This window comes from Echeneis naucrates, chromosome 22 (genome assembly GCF_900963305.1).
Source record: "Echeneis naucrates chromosome 22, fEcheNa1.1, whole genome shotgun sequence".
NCBI lineage: Eukaryota > Metazoa > Chordata > Actinopteri > Carangiformes > Echeneidae > Echeneis > Echeneis naucrates.
The window spans coordinates 6,196,140-6,215,863 of record NC_042532.1 but is presented as its reverse complement, the minus strand read 5'-3'; the positions used below and the strand labels follow the sequence as shown (position 1 = coordinate 6,215,863).

The window sequence follows — 19,724 nt, the reverse complement described above, 5'->3', positions numbered from 1 at the left end:
CTGCCTCAAAGCAGACTGTACACATACCATAACTTTATGTCAAATTGCATTTACTTGCTCATGCAACTGAGCACCAAAGCAAACGCGGCTCCACAACAAAGCTATGCCCATCAGCAAGGCTTGGAGGCACCCCGCCTGCTCCACTGAAGCAGCTCAGCAGCTGAAAGTAGCAGAGATTGCGCTGAGCAGCTCCCTGAGGTTAGCATCAGCTGAGTTATAGCAAACAAACGTTAGTAAAGTGAAATAGTAAAGTAGTTCTTCCTCAAACTACTGCACAACCAAACTAAAACCGAGTCATTCAATTGAATGTAAAAGCAGGACCTGTATTGGATTTTTTTTTTTTTTTTTAACATAGTTTCAGTATTGTTTTGCAAATCTATTTTAAGGGAAAATGCGGGGAGGCCATACAGTAAAGGTTTACTACTTGTATTTGCTTACAGTAGATTGGAAACATTCGCCCTGATGGTGCTTGATGGCAGTGATACGCTGGATTCATGGTGTGTACGGTGTTTAAGTCCTTCTGTGTGGTTTTAAGTGTTTGGGAATCTTCGATGAGCTTCGATGAGCTCTCCATTAAACTGACAACCTGCCTTTTTACAGAAAATGGCCCTACTTCTCAGTAAATGTAGTATCTAAGTTCTAAGCTTTCTTCATAAGTATAAGGTCTTCTTCAATGCAGTAGGCTATTATTATTATCATTTTTTTTTTTTTATCTTGGCCCCATTTAAAGGAAAACAGACTATAATGCAGTGTGTTGCTACGGTGTGATTTTTCAGGCTGTACTACACAGTAAGCATGGAATACAGAGGTAACAGATGACATCACGGCTGCCACTTGGTCCATGTGTGTCTCACCTTATCCGCCCAGTGGGAATCTTTGGAGAAAAAGAAAAGTTGTATATTTTTCAAGTTAAATTGTCTCAAATAAATGCTCCTTAAATCAATCATAAAATTCCCAACGTGGTTGTTTTTGATTCTTTGCAGGTCATGCGAGTGAAGAAGCTTTACTGAACACAAACTATCCATCCGCAAAACCTGAGAGCAGAGGAAGCACTCTCGTACCATCATTGGCTACGGTCTTTTACTGTTCGACTAAAGGGTTCTGGGAAAACTGGGGGTTTTGTCTGAAATGTTATATATTGGCCAATTTTCTCCCCTGTCAAAACACATTTTGATTTAATTTACGTTTCTTCTTGAAAACATTGTAGCTGTTTCTGTCAGTAATTGAATTTGTGTGAGGGAGTTTTAGGAGGGGAATAATAGAAATGTAAACATTTAAGTGTAATGCACACAAATAGTCTTATGCCAACTTCACTGTGTGTGTGTGTGTGTATAGGTGTGTCGGTGCATGTGCTATGTTGCTTTTAATGTGTCATGGACTTATCAGCCACCAACTAATCACCGGAGTATCTAGGTTAAATACAGATCAACGTTGTGTGTGTGTGTGTGTGTGTGTATGTGAGCATTTGTTGCATGCGTGGACACATACAAACAACACAATAACTAGGCTAAACACAGCTTGCACCTGTGTGTTTGTCACATAAAAATGATCTGCAGGCCACTGTGTGTGATCATTTCGTAGTAACCTAAGAGTATGACTCATCTAAATGTATCCATCAAAGGCTGCCTGTCGCTTCACAGTCACAGAATCATTTGGAGTTTACTGTGAAAGATGATGTGTGTGTATTTGTGTAGGAATGTGTGTAAAATATTTCGCTGAAACATTATGGTTTTTATCAGAAAATACTTAAATAATTCATCCTTCAGTTATAAATGTGAGAGGGGAGTTTTCCTTTATGACTATAATTTCAAATGTCACATTGTCATTCATTAAGACCTCTGGTAAACAGAATCAATAATATCAACTCCACTCCCTTAAATGAGTTCAGCTTATAACCACTCTGTGGTTGAAACATCATTAGCCATTATTATCTTCTTTTTTTTTTTTTTCATCTCAAACCTGTCTGAAAAGGAAGCCAGTTTTCAATATCAGCCGTACTAACCAGAAGTCGGTTGTCGGCAGATGAAAATGTTAGCGAGAGACCGTTATATTTGAAATAGAAATGGGCCACAATTAACGACACATTGTGTGTCTGAAAGCTGATAACTGGTTTCAACTGTCCAACAAATGATCTCAAAAGAAATCTGTATTGTTGAATACAATGAGAGTGTTGTAAAATCGTAGCAGTTATTTCTGTGATGATAAGTTTGAAACTGACTGCCCTGGTATGATATCAGCACGATGCCAGGAGGGCGAGTTTCAATTCTAAATCTACGATGCGGTTGCCTAAAAAGCCACTACATAATGTAAAAGAAACGCACAACTGATTGGGTCCTTTATGACTAAGGTGTCCCACTATGAGCATAGGATATCAAGCGGGTTCACAACAGGAAGATCTTAGTAATCCTAATTATATTGTTCTCGCTCATAAAATGATGTTAATCAAATATGTTATTGACGAACTGCTGCTCATCTGTTAGTAGTTCAGATAATTGTGTTGTGATGCACAGTGTTTATTATTCAATGGTTTCGTCATTATACGATGCAATACAGTATGACTCACATTTTTGAGTCACTGTTTGTTCGTTATTATGTTGTTTCCACATTACCTCCCAGTTAACGGTCCGATTCTTTTTCTTTGTTTCTTTCTTTTTAACCAAACAAAGAGGCGGACTCTTTGCCTTCAATAAACACCTTGACCTGATCGTTCATAAGAACGGCCTGACTGCAGTGTGAAGCACCTCTTTAATCAGCTTTTTTTTTTCCATTTTGATTTAATCTTTACAGATATTCCTCTTCTTCTTCATGAATATTCAGCTGAAGTAAGTCTAAAAGTTTTAACCCCAAACCAAACTGAATGAACCTAAGTTTTGTTCTTCAGAGTGAACCTTGCTTTGATGTTATTTCGGAGGTTTTGTCATCAAGCCATCAAAATTACTTCTATTCAGCAACTCAAGTCAAGGACAGTGAGAGTAGAGCTCTATCTGAGTATAACCATGGCAGACCAACATGGAGTTAGCATTGTCTACTAATTGCTATCTGCTTGCAAGAATCCTCATCAGTCCTAAAGTATGCTCAATCAACCCTGGAGGCAGGTGGCACAATCAGCGGGGAAACCATGCTATCCAAACCCTGTTGCTTGGCAACCGCTGCATTCTCATTCATTCAAATTGTCAAGCCAAAAAATTTGGGTGAGTAAGGGGCCACGAGTTAATACAGTAGGACATGTCGCAGCGGTGCTGTATTAACATTACTCGTGGCTTTGAGACTGTTGTGGCCTTTCCTCAATATTATCCCTAAGAGGCATATGAAATGTTGCTGTTTTCAGAAAAAAAATAAATAAATAAAATATTGTTATATTAACTCTAATTACCCATGAAAACATGACATAGGGCTCTCACCACCCACTACAGTAAACAGAACGTGAGAAAATGTTGTTCGTATTAATAGTTGGCACAGCAGGAACAAAGGTGTTCCAATGAAACGAGTAAAAGACAAAAATATAAAGCCAACGCTTTTAATTAACAGAGTTGCAGCTCCTTTTTTGGGGGGGGGGTTTGTTTTAACTGTGCTGAAAAAGATTTATATCTGTGTATCTTGATCAACCATATTTTGACTTTTACCCCACCTGCCACACGGCAGCCCACATGGCTGTCTGTAAGGTATACTTAAGTCTATAGCCTGTGCTGAGAGTCTGTAACAAACACACATGCACGCACACGCTGAGAGACACAGGCCATTAAGAAGGCGTAGGAAGGGCATTTCCTGTTGAGGGAGTCAACAACATATTTCTCCAGTGAGTACAGTCATCTGCGTCCATATTTAGACAACCACAGTGCACTTCTTGTCTCTGTGTTCCACACACATCAGCAGGTAACAGCAGCATCATGGGACGGACGGATGGAGAGGAGGTGAAGGACAGACAATGGAGAGGAACAGGGATCAATGTGGGGCACGGACACGCACATCTCATTTTTAAATGTGTACCTGATTGTGTGTCTTTGTAAAGAATATCTTGATATTTAATATTCTTAATATATCTAATCTTAATATTTTTCATATTTCATTTCGCAACACACTGAGTGGCAGAAAATGTTGGACCACAGATGGCGATGCCGACTCAAACCTGAGGAACTACTAATATTTTTTTTTTTCATTATTATTATTAGAATAATTATCAACATCCCATATTGTATTTTTCTGCTGACAAAAATGGCAGATGTACTACATGCCTGCCAAAGCAGGGATCGTTTGCTGACGCAAACATTAACTGTTGTAGGTCAATTTTGTTTTCTGCATCCTAGCTAGAAAGCAGTGACTAACATTAACTCTGATTGGAAGTTCCTGCCGCTGGGTTGCGTGGCACTGCAGCATCTGTGTTCCTCCAGCTATCGTGCATTGGATTTGCTACATTTTGTAATTTCTGAACATGGAACCCAGAATACAATGTTATATTTCTATCTGTAAATATATCTATATGATGCTATAGACTTTAAAAACCTTTTATGCAATGCAAAGTATCATATTCTTCCAGAGCTTCATCCAGCTGGCCTGCTTACCAAAGTCGTTCATCTATGATTGGACAGCCATTATTTAGGTGAGCAGTTCAGCAAAATCGAGTTGGCTTTTAATATTTGCCATGAAAAACCATACAAAACAACACAACCTGCTTAACTGACAGCCTCTGTGTGGATCTATGAGAGCGCATTTTTCCTCCTCTTCTGGGGTTTTATTCTATATTTTTATGAGGAGGCCGTGTGATCGTGTTCTCAGGGTTGGCCTCTGGACATGGGCATGGATATGGATGCAATATTATCTACTCAGCTCAGGCCGACATTTCACACATTGGCAGCATGCAAATGGGTATGGTTTGGAATGGCTCTAAAGCATTACGAGGCCAACGCTGCACTTCACTGACAACCAAAGTAAATAACGCAAGAAATAATTAACAAAACAGTATGCAGAGTGCAAGGCGAATGCAGGGGAAATTAAACCAGAGTGACCCCCAAATGAACTTCTCAAAACGGCAGCATTATCCGTCAATCAACACAGAAGAGTGCATTAGCAAAAAAAAAAAAAAGATATGAAAAATCCAGCAATGCACAATGTCTGTGAAGAATCCAGGATGTGCTGGAGCATCTATTTTTACCCCTGGAAAAACAAAAGAGGTGAGAAAATGAAGGTATACACAGAGGTGCATGGAGAGAGAGAGAGAGATGCATAAAGACTTATATCTGAAAAGACAGGCAGGAAAGTAAATAGCAAGCCAAGTCACATAATGCAGGGAGGGAAAAAAAAAAGATGGAGGAAGAGAAGTAAGGGAATGAAAGCTCATAATACTGAACCTTGGCGCTGAAATAGAAATGAAGGAAGATGGAGAATCAGATGAGGTGTGGATACGGGCCAGAGGCTAAGACAAAAAAAAAGAAGAAGAAGCAGACTCTACCTAGAAGGAAGACGGTGAAGAAAAATCAGAGGAGGGGGGAAAAAAGAGAGTGCAAAACAGAGTCTGAAACTATGAGAAAGTGCCAGACATGTCAGGAGAGACATCTGGCTTAAGGGAAGGAAGAATAGGATCTGTGAGCTGTCTCACTGAACACACTGGGTCTTAAAGGGAAAGAGGAGCATCTGAGGGAACACAAATTTGGAGGATCTGGCTCGTATTAATGAAACAGCTCCATGAAAAAGCCAAACAGGGAATATGTACCCAGCAATGTTGCTTTTTACACTGTGTACACAGTGAGGTGACTGTTGTGAATGCCTTTCACCAAACCTCACACAATATTTCACAGCATATCATTTTTAAATGGGGCTTTCACATTTCAGGGAGAGACTATTTTCAGTTCATGGCTGTCCATCTTGGCATTTTTTATTTCTTTTATGTAAGTGTTTCATACTGTAAGTAAATAAATTGTTGTTTTTATTTATTTATTTCATTTCTGCAGAATCTCTTCTAAGAACTGCATTCGAAAGTTTTCAAACGCCTGCATCCTTCCATGTAGTAACATCCAACCAAGACCATATTCCACGTGAGTTCATTTGGAGGGAAAGTACACAAATCCATTATAGACAGAAATCCGTGTTGTAGAACATCATGTGACTGGAATTGTCAGTGTCTAAACTTGGTAAAGATCTAACTGGGCCGACTTTACATTCGCATCACTATGACTGGTGGTGGAGTCTGTACATTAAAACTGTTTATCTTGTCCTCGCTTACTCTTCTTCAAAACTTGTCAATCCCAACACGATTGTCACTAAGTCACAACTGACCCGCAACTTCAACTGTTGACAGCAAGGTGTCAAGTTGTCAGTGTTGAGCATCACGTGAGAAGCGGCACATTATCAGACAACAACACAGTGCGGAGTGTGCAAAACTAAGGAATACGGCACGGAGAGGAAAGGAGCGAGAAGAAAATTAGATGGGAGTTGGAATGGAAGAAACAGAAAGCGACAGAGATGTGGGGAGAGAAAAGGATGGAAAGAGGGAGTGCAGGAGGGAAGAGAGGTGACTGGAAAGTTTAGACAAACTTTTACAAAATAATTGAAGTGCTGGATGGAACACATTAAATATTTTACTCATATATTAGGCAAATATATTATCCATGTCACCTCAGTGAGCAGAGTATTCTAAACGGATTGTGTCGAAGTGAAGACAGCCCAGAATTATTGAAATTCTGACCGAAACTAAATACCAAATATCGCTGTTAATTTCCAGTTCAATGCCGCGGAATTTATGACATTGGAATATTTTATTTCTAATAAACCATCTGTCTGGATTTATGAGGTTTGGATGTCAGAGACTAGACTTTCCAAAATTACATATCATTCGCAAAGCACCTATCAATGGAAACACCTGCAGGGCGCAGGTACTTTGTCAAAATTTTAAGAAATATTGCTTTTAGTTCGCTAAAAAAACTGCAATGGAAAGGCAACGACTGTCACTCTCACTCACCGACATGTCACTGGAAGGATTGGCACAGATTGACTTTTCCTCTATATTGCCATGGTAGAATGTGGCAAACCCACATTGCATGTATTTCCTTAAAATTTGTGTGAGAAAAAGACATTAATCAAGACAGAAATTCCCCTTAAAATAGCAATCAATATCCTGTAAACACAGCTGCATTTAACAAAGGCAACCAGAATTATTCAGCGGTAAGTGAATTTATAAATTTGATGATTAAATTCTTATCTCCATGCTTTTTTGTAACCTGATTATCACCTTAAATAAATAATTGTCCCAGCCTATAGTACACTATATATCTTTTGGAAAAGATGTTTTACTTGAGCTTGCATTAAGCAGCATACCGTATAAATTTTATTCAACAGTCCTTTGCAGATGAACACCCGCTGAAGAGGCGTGTCATTTTTCCTGCCACGACGACATAAAAATCAGATGGCAGAATGAAATATGGAGGGGAAATGATTATTTCCACGGTGGACTGAGTGCCATTATTGCCAAAGCACTGTGTCCTTAGAAGACAATGTTAATTATTAGCTATAGCCACATGCCACAAGGGCTGATATTTATTGGTTTACAGCCAGTTATGTTGTAAAAAGAGAAAAAAAAAGTGCTTGTCTTCTTAAAGATGCGCTTCCATCAAGCTGTGAGGAAGTGATATTTTGAGACTACTTTCCATGAATACAGAGCACGAACATTTTCCCTTTCTTTAAAACCTTTTCATTATTCAATAAAAAGGACACACACACACACACACACACACAAAAACTGCTTCTGTCTGTGTCCTCAACTTGACCGTCTCTGTCCGTGTTTGTCATCCATCAGTGGATTCCAGCCAGGCTTTGGGCTCTCAGTCTAAAATAGACAATTACTATATGGCCATCCCCACATCCTATTTCACATGTTCCATTTTTTGCCACTGCCTACGGTGACATAACAACTGAGCGAAAAAAAAAGAAAAAAGAAAAAAAGCATGAAACTTAGAGGGGAAGTCGGAGATAATACAGCTGTGCACGATGTGATGAGGCAGTGATACAGACAGAAACTCAAGTTACTATACCGAAGATAATGAAATCCTGAGGGACTTCCTTTGTGAAACAGTATTGCATCTTCAAATCTCATAAACAAGCAGAAATGGACAGAAGAACCAAGAGGGGGACAGGGAGCTTTGTCTTTTTGATATAGTGGAACATCTTTTTTATTCAATATGCATGGCAAAACAACCTTTCACTCCACTTTTAAACATCACAAAATCACTGCCAAAGTAACGGGTACATAACTGAGAAAAAAATGGGGACATGGTCAAGATGACCAGGAGCGCCTATAATGGTACATGAACTAAAATGAAAATCCCACTGCTGCTTCTTACACCACTGTCTGGCCACCTTCCCACTCCCTGCTTCGCTCTATTTTCACAGAAAATGAGTTCAATACTGTGAGGCAAATCTTATTTGTGCTGTTAGGTAAATAACAGCAAAGTAGATTTACTTTGTCATCTGTGAGGCTATTAAAGCTGGCGGCACTTCATTTTGCAGAGCTGTATCCTTGTCAGCTCTGTCAGCCATCGTTCCCATACAACATATCTAATTAAATTAAAAATGAATGCAATACTAATTGACACCGATTAAAACATAGTTTATATCCCAATTAGACCTCACTGCTGTAATTCCCTGACGTCTTTACACCAAACTTAGTGCTGCGGCACTGCAGAAGTTGAAGAAAAACTAAAAGGCTTTACTGAAATCAGTCAGTCAGTCAACAGTATGCTGGCTTGTTTTGATTGATACGGTTAATCAGCCATCTCCTCTTGTTTTCCAGCTTCTACTATCCCGTATGTACTGTTACTAAACCTGTTCGTTCATATGTTGGGATACATAAATAGGCATGCTAATTTGTTCTGCAAAGTCGAGAAAATGAAAACTCCAAACCCACCCCATACTGTCAGCTTCTGGTTCCTTGCTTTGTAGTTCCTGACAAATAAAATCTGTTTCATGACTTGTTTCTTAAATATATCTGCCACAGGCACGCCATATGTACCCACACCTGCACAAGCCCATCACAGATACTGTGTCGGCACATCGTAACATCCAGTCTGCAGTCATGCAGTTTGGGAGGTTTTAATGTTGACACTATTATCTGCTGCTGAACGCGGTTTCTCGAGTTTATAATATGACCTCTGTCAGGCTCAGAAAATGAGACGTTATCTGAAAGTAACTTCAGTGGAAGAAACAACAAGACTGAGTCAACAATGCCGTTGCTTTCCATCATTGGTGAGCAGAGGAACAAAGTTTGATGCCAAGCTCATTTCTTTCGTTTCTTCATTTCTTCGCGACCGTTCAGGAAAGAGGTGTTAATCCTGATGGTGTCTGCGCCGCGATAGCAAGACTGAACAGCTCCTTTAAGGTATATTAGTCCCTCTTTTAATGAGGCTTTGGCAGTCTTCATACATGACCAGTTGTGTTCCTTGAACGCATCAATTTCTGGTTCCCGTTCTTTAAATATTCGATGCGATCGAAATTCTGTCACTGAGTCTGTCAGACCTGCCCCTTGACCCTTGAACTGAGACCTAAACCTCCACTGGTGACTGCACTCTGAGGAAATCCTGCCTTTATTGACCTGTTGAGAGAAAAAGGAAAGACTTTGGAAGTGTTCAGCATGACAAACAACTGCATGCAATTTCAACGGGGGGGAAGGCTCCAGCGTGACTAACTGAATATCTTGGGGTGTGTGTCTTATGTATTTGCATTTCCTCTAATGTATGAATTATCCCCTCCTACTGGTTTGTTATGCGTTTTATCGCTCTTCTTCCCTTCTCTCCTCTCCTCCACACCTCCTCACAATATTATCCCATGAGGCCCAAGAGGTTAGCTCGGTGACCCAAGCATGGCCAGCCTTTGGCAGGTCTCTGCTGCCAAACTCTCCAGGGGGATCAATGGAGTCTTTCAACTCTCTGGGACAGAACACCTCTCTCTCGCACTCATTCCTTTTTCTGTTCCTCTCTCTCTCTCTCTCTCTCTCGCCCTCATACAGACACAAAGCTGGGTGAGATTATCTCACACACACTCTCAATCCGCCAGAGTATGAGGTAAGGAGGAGGTTAACGGGGGAAAGCAGCAGATGAGGATTGGAAAAAGAAGGATGGGATGTGATGGAAAAAAAGAAAAAGAAAATTAGTCAGAAGAGAATATGGGAAGAAGGCTCGGGGGTGTGGGGATGATAAGTGGGTGCCCATTTTCAAAAGGAACAAGACAAAAATGTGAGCGGTAAAACAAAAAGGAAGAGGGATGGGAGAGGACAGCAGAAAAACAGAGAATATGGACAGTTACAGCAAAAATAAGAATGTTTTCAAGTCAAAAATCAAATCAAACCAAATTTATTTATACAGAATCAAATCATAACAGGCGCTTTACACATAGAGCAGGTCTAGACCAAACTCTTTATGGAGTTGTTAAAGAGACCCAACAAATCCCTCCAAGAGTAAGAACATGGCAACAGTGGCAAGCAAACATTTCCTTTAAGAGGGGGGGGGGGCAGTTTTGTAAAATTTCTAAGTGATTGTTGCACAAATAGAATAGAAAAGCCGCAAAGAAAGTGCCTGAATGTCTACCTGATGGCAGCATCTGAAGAGGCTGATGAAAAAGTCGAACCCACCCGCCCACCTTTTCATCCATCTACTTTCTCCACACGTTCTCCCCCCCGCCACCCCCATCTATCAAATCTCTAAACTCTTTGTGCTTTCAGTTGCTCATTCATCCTTCTAGCCTCCCTTTTATCTGTCCATCCATCCATCCATCGATCTGTCCATCCACCCATCTATCCGTCCATCAAAGTGAAGAAACAGAGGGAGAATTACTTGACTTTGACTTTGATGTGTTTTGTTGAGCAGTTGTGGACTTAAGCACATACAAACGCACACGTATACACACACCCACACGAGGGAGTGCCTGCTCTAAGGCGAGCATTAGTTCAGGTCACTCTCAGAAGCTGGAGGGTTGCGGGCCGAATTCCTTCATCAGCGTGAAGGTCTCTAAGTGAAAGCCAGAGTGTTGAGACGCACGGAACTTTGTTCGTAACACGGACATAACAAAGAGGTGTCTCCTTCCTTGTCTGTCTGCAACTCACACAGTACACTCCCTCTCTCCCTCAAGCACAACAACAAAAAAACGGTTGAACTGCATACACACTGATCTGTATTGATCTTTGTTTGCATATCCTCAGTTACAGCTTAAAAAACATACACTTGATTAACTTCACACAACATTTAATTAGTCTGTGAAATTACTTTTCCACATTATAACAAACTCTGACACTGCTGCCATAGGGCAGTAATTAAATATCTGTAATCAATTTCACAATTAATTCATTTTTTTGTGTTTTATAAAACCTACGCAAACCCGGGAAAGACATGCAAACACCACACAGAAAGGCCCCCGGCCCAGAAATCAAAAATCATATTTCTTGCATTGAGCAGAGAGCATACTTGTCTTTGAATCCTTTTGGGTGAGACAGACCGGGCCCCTGCCACGTTACCTGCCTGGGGTTTGTGCCATTTGAGAGGTTTGGGTTCTTCACCCAGGGCGTAAAATGTGAAACAGTGACCGGGTAATGTCCTTCAGCCATGTCAAGCACAACCCCTTGTCCTGATTTTTTTCAAGTGCTTTGTTAAAGGAACTATCCTGTGTAAACCTTCATATTCCAGGCAGAGCTGGACTGTGCATCACATGCTGCCCAAACCTTGAAGCTGTATTTAGCAGGTTTGCTCGGGGTATATTGGCAGAATGGATACAGCCCAAAAAAATGCAGCCAAGCAAAAGCGAATGCATTGGTCTGAAATGAGGGGACGTGATGGTATGCTGTGAGAATCCTCCACCTCTGGCAGTGATTACATCTCAGCAAATACCCTTTATACTCATGCATGTGCCATTTGGTCTGGTCAGAACAAATTTCTCATTTGCCTAAGGCATCGTTACAAATGTACATGCAGACACACAAACACACATCAGCCTCTGCATTTCATCCTCCATCTCACGTTTGATTAATGCAGTCAGTTTTGAGAACACAGTGTCAAGGTTGAAAAGATACAAAGATCATAGCTTCAGATAAAATTGTTTCACAGACAGACAGACGATAGATTCTTGATTCCCTCTCTCCACCTTCTACTTCCTCCTCTCTTTCCTCTGCTCACTTTCTCCCTTTATCCGCTCCTCTTGCCTCTTTCTAGCTGAGTTCAGCACTAAGCCACATCCCAGAGGGATATATCAAGGTTAGAAGTGTTGATCTAAGAGCCATCTGAAGAGAGGAAAAGCAAAGGCAAGAGAAAGAACAGGGAGGAGACACTCAGGGGCTGAGGAGGTGAGAGGTGCATTTCTGACGCATGGAGCTGATGTGAAGATGCAAGAATAATAATCTAGCCTGAAAACACTAGCAGGGAGATGAGACATGATGAGAGGAGGTCAGGTGTGAGAAAAAAAAAAAGAGGAGGAGCAGGAACACAGAACATCAAGACCACAAACTTTTCCGCTTCGGCTGAAACAACTAAAGTTGTAACGACCACTAAAACTGCATTCATGCTCCTCGCTGTTCACACCCACTATCCTTACGCCATCATTCAATAATCCAATCGCATCTCCCCGAACCGTCCACGCCGTGTCAGGCCCACCTCCAGGAAAACTTTCAAATCCGTGTCAGACTCACCGGCATGGCTGGTTCAGGCAGCAAGGAAACGCCAGCTCACCTTCAGCCTCCAAACGGTGTGTGTGTGTGTGATCCGCATTGCAGATAATCAAAAATCGCGTCTTAAGTCCGCGTCGTCGATGCGCACCCGCATGTGGAAGTCAAAGTTTGGAGATCCGTTGGATTGTTTATTTCCCACTGACCACCTGACTGCCGGATGGAACTGTGAGTAGGCCTACTCGACACTTTATTGCATTGAGCTGCATGCATATTGCTATTTCTGTGTTTGTTTGTTTGTTTTGGAGTATCCGCGGTAAAACCCGGAAGGGAGTTTTGAGTTGCCTTTATTTTTGTGTTTGAGTGAAACTGGATTTGGATTGATTGGGCTTGGGGGTTGTGCGGAACACCCAAAGCAGACTTTTGGATTTGAACTCTTGAGGCTTAGGACTTGTTGCACGCACACGCAAAGACACACGCTTGCCTTGTTGGAACTGTATACAAATATTGGAAAAAAAAACAAAAACAAATTGAATTGTTTTTTTTTTTTTAATTGTCTTTTGTTGTTCATTGGAACTCAAATCCTGATTAGCAGTGTTTGTTTTTTACCAAAACAAGAAAGAGGCCCATCTGATCGACATCAAATCTGAGTTGACCATGTTTAGCCAACATAGCATGGAGGTACCAGATTTCAATTTCAAGCTTCCACAGCAGTATTTAGCTTTAGCTTCCTTAGATGTTTGTTGGATAAAACATGTTATTAGCCGTTGCTTACCTGCCTGCTAGGTGTGAGGTTGAGGGCTGCCAACAGTTATATCTCAGCTTAAAGGCTGGATTCAGGAGAAAACAATTATACTGAATCCATCCAAAGGTATGAGGTGAAAAAAAAAATATTCTAAAATGTTAAAACATTGCTTTAAAACAAGCCCTTACAAAGAGCGAAGACTGACCTTACCTTCAGAGACGTTAAAGTGGGCAACACTCTTCAGAAATCACATGTTACATGCGGCTATAACATCATGGACGAGGGTGCAGGCCGGAAATCTTCTCTCAGCTTTCCTTCTGGAGAAAAGGAAATACAGAAAAAAAAAAAAAAAGAGTCACCAACATTGGTAATCGGTAGAAGTTCAACTAAAATATGACAATCTGGATGAAAACAGCTCAGTCAAACTGTTTGTCTGACCTGTCACGCAGAATTGAAATTTAAAGTGTTGCAACTGTGCAACAATGACCCAGGAAGAAGAGGGCTAAGTTGGGAACAGTCTTAGACTGCCCCGCACGCAACACACAACACAGGAAATCTGCCCCCACATGGCGTTGATAGTGGATATTGATGACTTAAACAGCCCTGACCATTAATCCAAAGATATCCCTCCTATTCAGCACCTCCCGCCCCTCCTTCCTTCCCCTACTTGCTTCTCTCCATCCTCTCACACCTTCACTTCTTTTCATCCAATTTTTTTTTTCCCCAATGGGATTTTTTTTTCCTTCGCCTGCCCCATCCATGCTTTCCGTCTACTCTGTATCCCTCCCATCCTCTCACTTTTCAGCTTTCCCTCCTTCAAAGGATAAAACAAAGGCAGCTTCTGTACCAGCTGAGCCAGCAGGATGGATGGAGGGAGGGAGGGAGGGATGGAGGGAAGGGGATCAAAATGAGGCAAGGAGGAAAAGAATGAGGGCAAAAAGTAAGGTGGAAGGGAGGGCGAGTAGGAAAGAGCTAACAAGGGAATGAAGCAGGATTCTGTAACCCTGTTACAGAAAAACAGCATCTTAATGTTGAGTGAGGTTGAGAAATTGAGAAAACTGGGATGAAAGTGAGTGTACAATGTGGGGGGAAAAAAAAAAGCAGGAGATAGAGATAAAGATAGAGAGAAGCGCTGCAGACCGCTCACACATCAAAAGTGTGATGATGTCTGCTATCAGCAGGATATCACACCTACGAAGACTTATCACAGTCAGCCTTTAATGAAATGTGCCGAGAGCAGCACAAACACATCCGCTCATTTTTATTCCATACTGAATATCTGCCTCCTCTAAAACTGGTGCAACTGTCTACACGCAACTATATCGCATGATGCACCCACAGCAGCATTTTTCAACTTGGAAATGGTGGATGGAGCGATGGATAGATGCACGAAACGATGGGTGAGGCTTGCGACCTTGGAAAGAGCAAAAGGGCCATAGTTAAATACGGCATTAAAATTCCACCTCTTCGTCAGCGAATCTGCCAGGAAGAGCAGAAGCGATGGTCGAGTGTTGATATGCAGGACCACACCCCGAATGCAAAGGTGTTAAATCCGCCAGGCACTGGGCAGAGAGATACACATGCACACAATAGGCGCTAATGCTGCATTGTGCATATTCGTTAGTAAGTCATGTAATAGCTTCATTGAAAGATGCAACTCGGTCAAATAACATAAGTTACTATGTGGTTCATTATTTTCCATTTCCTCCACAAAGTATTGAAAACATTTCTGACTTCCTTTAAAATCTTAAAAGCTGCTCCCACCTTCATGAAACTCTGAAACACTACTACATCCAAAATGTTCTAACTTCTCCCTGCACTGCAACAGCCAGTCCAAGGACATAATGAAACGTGCATATCAAAGTTTACTGCACCGGCTAATTCGAGATACAGTCAAAAAAGCCAATAGCTGATCGGCTCTATATCATCCATCCAATATATGTATGTTTGTTTGCTTTTATCAAAAAAGCTTTTCCAACCTTGGGAAATATTAGTCAGAATAATCTTGTCTGTCACCATCAGATCTATTTTTAAGCAATGTGACAATTTCGGCAGCAGCAGCATTAAACTTTGAAATCCATGACAGCACAAAACATTCAAATTGCAACAGACGACAACGTCAAATAAACTGCGGCTCAGCGGTTAGCTTGTACATTCCCAGCATGAGGAGTGAACCGGTGCGAGTGGCTTAATGTTTGCTCGGTTTTGGTGTGGTCCTCGCAAAGACCGAATGTACCTGGGGGGGGGGGTGGGGGGATGCTACTGTAACTTAGCATGGGTCCCTCATTCAAAGCTTTGAGGAGCCCCTGTGTGAATCATAAGAACTCAGCCCATTTTAAAAAAAAAAAAGGTCTCTTAAAAATAATTACTTTCAATTGTGGAATATCTTATATAACTCCAATCTGGGGAAAAAAAGGGGTTTAAGTAGGCTGCACAGCTGCAGGAAGTCTGCTGAGTTACTCATTTGTTTCTTCTTTATTTTGGGTGATGCACACATCAGACATTACAAAATTAGAATTTAAGCAGTATGTGTATGTGCAGATCTGCAACTTTTATAAAAATCAAGGGTGTTGCTACTTTGATTAACAAAACCCTGCATCCAGAAAGCCCCCCCCCCCACTTGTTTTTTGGATTAGGTGGAAGTTAAGTTAGCGCCCACTTTGAGCTTCAGAACGTAAGAAACACAATTGACTTCACAGGGTCCACCTTTTCCATCTTCAGTACAGTCTATGGTCCTCAAAAATGACATAATTCCTGCCATTCAACTTCAACTCCAGCCCTGAAATACTCAATATATCTTATGGGTTTTAGAGAATTCACTTAAACATCAAAGAAAAACCTAATCAAATACAGCCACTTAAAAAGAGTTTCCGTTTGGTGGCATCATCGTGCTCCATAGATTGATAGTGAAGAGAAACAGTAATTATTGAAAAATTGTGTTTAAAGTACTGAAAGAAAATCACTGGTCTGAAGTAGGTCGTTTTCATAGGCTAAAAGACTAAAACGCTCTGCTTTCTCAATAAAGCATGATCCTGAAGGTTGAAATGCGTTTTGTGTGCCTCACATGAACAGCTAGTGTTATCTCCTGGTCTTAAAGAGAAGGGATATCGACATCAAACTTCTGTGATTACACACAGGCCACGTATCCTTATGGGATTGAATCTCAGAAGCTGGTTTGGCACGCAAAGCCGCATGGATGTAAACCTGCCAAACATAACAAATGCTATGCTTCTGGGGGTGTGAGTGAGTGAGTGTTTGTGTGTAACGGTTGACCGAATCCATGGATAGAGTCCATTGCCAGCGAGTCAGCCACCGAGTCAGTCCTCTGAATTATTGAAACAGGTCAGTAAGCAGGAGAACAGTGTCTATATGTGCTGTGTATGCGTGCGTGTGTATTTACAATTGTCTGTGTGTACATCACTGCACTGCAGATTCACAGCTTAAGCTTCCTGTTCTATCCAGGGCAAAATAGGGGGAATTAATGGCTTCAGCTTCTATTCATTTCTAAGCTTATAAATAGGAAAACCGGAGCAGCATCAAGTATATCTTTGTATAAAAATGTAAAATATTGCAAATAGTGGATTAGGTGTATTTCAAAAAGGTGCACTTCCTGTATACAAAGCTCCATCAGAAAACATTCACCAAAGAAAAGCAGTAACACACACTCGCACTTATATAATCCTTACAAACCGGACATGTCAGAAACTTTTTGGGTAAGGAGCGGGTCGATTTTTGACCCACCCCAAAATTTCCTCATTAAGTGTATGTCCCAAATTTTGAACCACAGATCTATTTAGAATGATTAAATAGCCGATCTGACATTCATAAATGCAGGATGCATCTTTAAAATATGCTCCAGAGAGCAGACAGTGTATTTTTTAGGTTTTGCTAAAAAATAGCTACCCCCCCCCCCCCCCCCCCCTTGGCTCCAGCACCCCCCACGACCTGGAAATGGTTAAGCAGTTCAAGATGAATGACTAAACCATTGCAACCATTAAATGCTGCCCTCACTGCTATATCATAAGATTCAACATTAATTAACACGAAACACAGCATAACAAAAAGAAAGAAAAAATCCCAGGACTCTCAGCCTTTCAAACTAGTCTGTTCATCAAAGCAGCGGTTGGAAACTTTCCTTGTGTGAAACTTGCACACGTGCATACGTGGCAGAAGTTTCTTTTCTGTCCCCTTGTGTTGGCTTCTTGTGGGACTTGATCAGGGCTCGGCTCAGATTGTTGCACAGCCTTTACCAGTGCTGCTGAAGCTGCTGTGTGTGGAGCGGGCTGTCCCTTTTCAATGCGAGGAGGAACAGGGGCCTTTCCAGGTTCCTTCCAAAAGAATCTCCTCCTCACCCTCCAGGTAGGGTTCAGCTCAGTCCGTACAACAAAGGCACCATAGGTTGATACATCAATGATATGTAGAATAGCACAGGACCTCTGCAGCCTTACGTAAAGTGCTCATGAGGGTGACATTCTTGTTCTTCTTTTGCAAATATGAGACAACTGTGGTGTCCTCAGTGAAAGCGAACGTGTAAGAAAAGAACTATCTCCCCCTCTTTGCAATCAGCGGGTGGCAGCTCAGGTTTGTTCCGCCTCACGGTGCCTAGGTGTCACGACAGGTGACAGTTTCAAGGCCCCCCTGAAACTCTGTAACCTCTGTCCTATAGAAAGCACACAGAGACATGGCCTGTAGAGTTTCACAGTTTCAACATTCCCTAAAAAGCACCATTTTCCTTGATTTGACACTGGCGAAGCTCAAATGCCATCTGAATAGGTGTGGGTCATTGGACCCGAGTGGACTCAATGTGCAAAAATTTGTAGCACCTGTACAAAAGTATGCAATTAAACAAAAAGAAACAATTTTTGGTACTTTGGGCCACTTTAGGAAGTCATCAAATTTCAGGCTAAATGAATTATTTTTAGATCATTTTTCTTGCTGTCAAATGTCAAAATGGGTCAAAATTGACTCATACGGTTAGTACGGGTTAATAGTTCTTCAGAAGCCCATCTGACTTTGCAGGAAGCTTCAAATCATTATGCTATATTCTGCCTCTCCATTGTCCTGAGCAGTTGTTTTCCTCTTCAACAAGACAGGAGCTAGAATAAATACCACAGGAAACCAATGTTATTGCACGAGATAAATATAAAGGCGGCAGGCCGAGCTTCTGATCTATGCTGCTGCCGTAACGCACCAGTGGAACTGATGCACAAAATAGTTTTTGGACTTTTTGCTGGCTGAACCCTGAATATAAATATTATTTTATTTTTTTGTTTGGATCAATGTAGGTATTAGCGACACTGCAAGGGAAAAAATACATCTAGTTAAGGTTGAAAAACCTTAACTCAACCAGTTTAGTTTCAGAAATCTCTTTGGATTTGAGGCAAATTAACCCAGAATACTTAAGTCCCACAACATTCAGGCTGACTGTCTTGAATCTGTTTTTGTTGTAGGTAACTGTGAGTCGAAATATTTACCGCCAATACACAAAAACACACACAGATGCAATCAACATAATGTCACACAGTTCAAGAAAACAGAACACGATCAGCTCAGTTCTATCTTTGGATGAATTACTGCATTCATTCCTTTGATTTTTCTATCCATTTGTTCCCATACTATTTGTAAAGCCCGTTGCATGACAGCCAGAATAAGCCAATAAACTGTTTGTTTTTGTTTTCTTGGATATGCACGATTTTCATGCACACAATCTTAAAAATAAATTAACATTTGAAGCTTATGGGGCAAAATATGCATAATTTGAATTAAGCATCTTTGTCAGGGAAAGATATTTGCATTTTCACTGCTTTTGGCCTGGAAGCTATCCTTTTATTATCACCATAAAGATGCTAATTATTTTGCTCGCATATGCCTTCAGTTGTTTTTTTTTTTTTCTCGATTTTACACTTTTGTCACCAGTTGATGTCCTCTCTTTAGCAAAAAAGGCCATGCTGACTCAGCACCATGTTATCTTTGCAAATCAAATATGTAGGTACAGACAGTGATACATGGTAATCTCTGTTATGTGCAGCAGTACCTTTAAGTCAGTCGGTGTGGACACTCCTTTGCATTTATTCACACACATTAACTCATCCATTACTCAGCACCGAGCTGGTGGAGGACTTCAGAAAGCACTTATGTAACTGAGGTGTGGTCGATCACTCCTGGTTATACAACTCATTGTGCGCACGTGTGTCCGTGTGTGGCTGCAGTGAGTGTTGTAGCAAGTGGCTCGGTGTTGTGAAGCTGCGACTCGAAAATAAAAAAAACTTTAAATAAACGCACTGAACCACAGCAACCACACACGTCCGACACACATACACCAGAAACAATGGCGTTAGTGTAGTCAAC

General features: G+C 41.1%; 1 protein-coding gene across 2 annotated transcripts in view; it reads right to left on the bottom strand.

The window, feature by feature from the left end:
• lrfn5a (leucine rich repeat and fibronectin type III domain containing 5a) overlaps positions 1-19,724 on the bottom strand; it is a 99,955-nt gene that overhangs the window by 36,587 nt on the left and 43,644 nt on the right. The window contains exon 2 of one of the 2 annotated variants that reach the window (XM_029493615.1): positions 13,587-13,693. The gene's annotated coding sequence lies outside the window, so the exon portion shown is untranslated. Of the gene's footprint in view, positions 1-13,406; positions 13,460-13,586; positions 13,694-19,724 lie in introns of those variants that run through there. The other variant, XM_029493616.1, reaches the window with a different exon arrangement.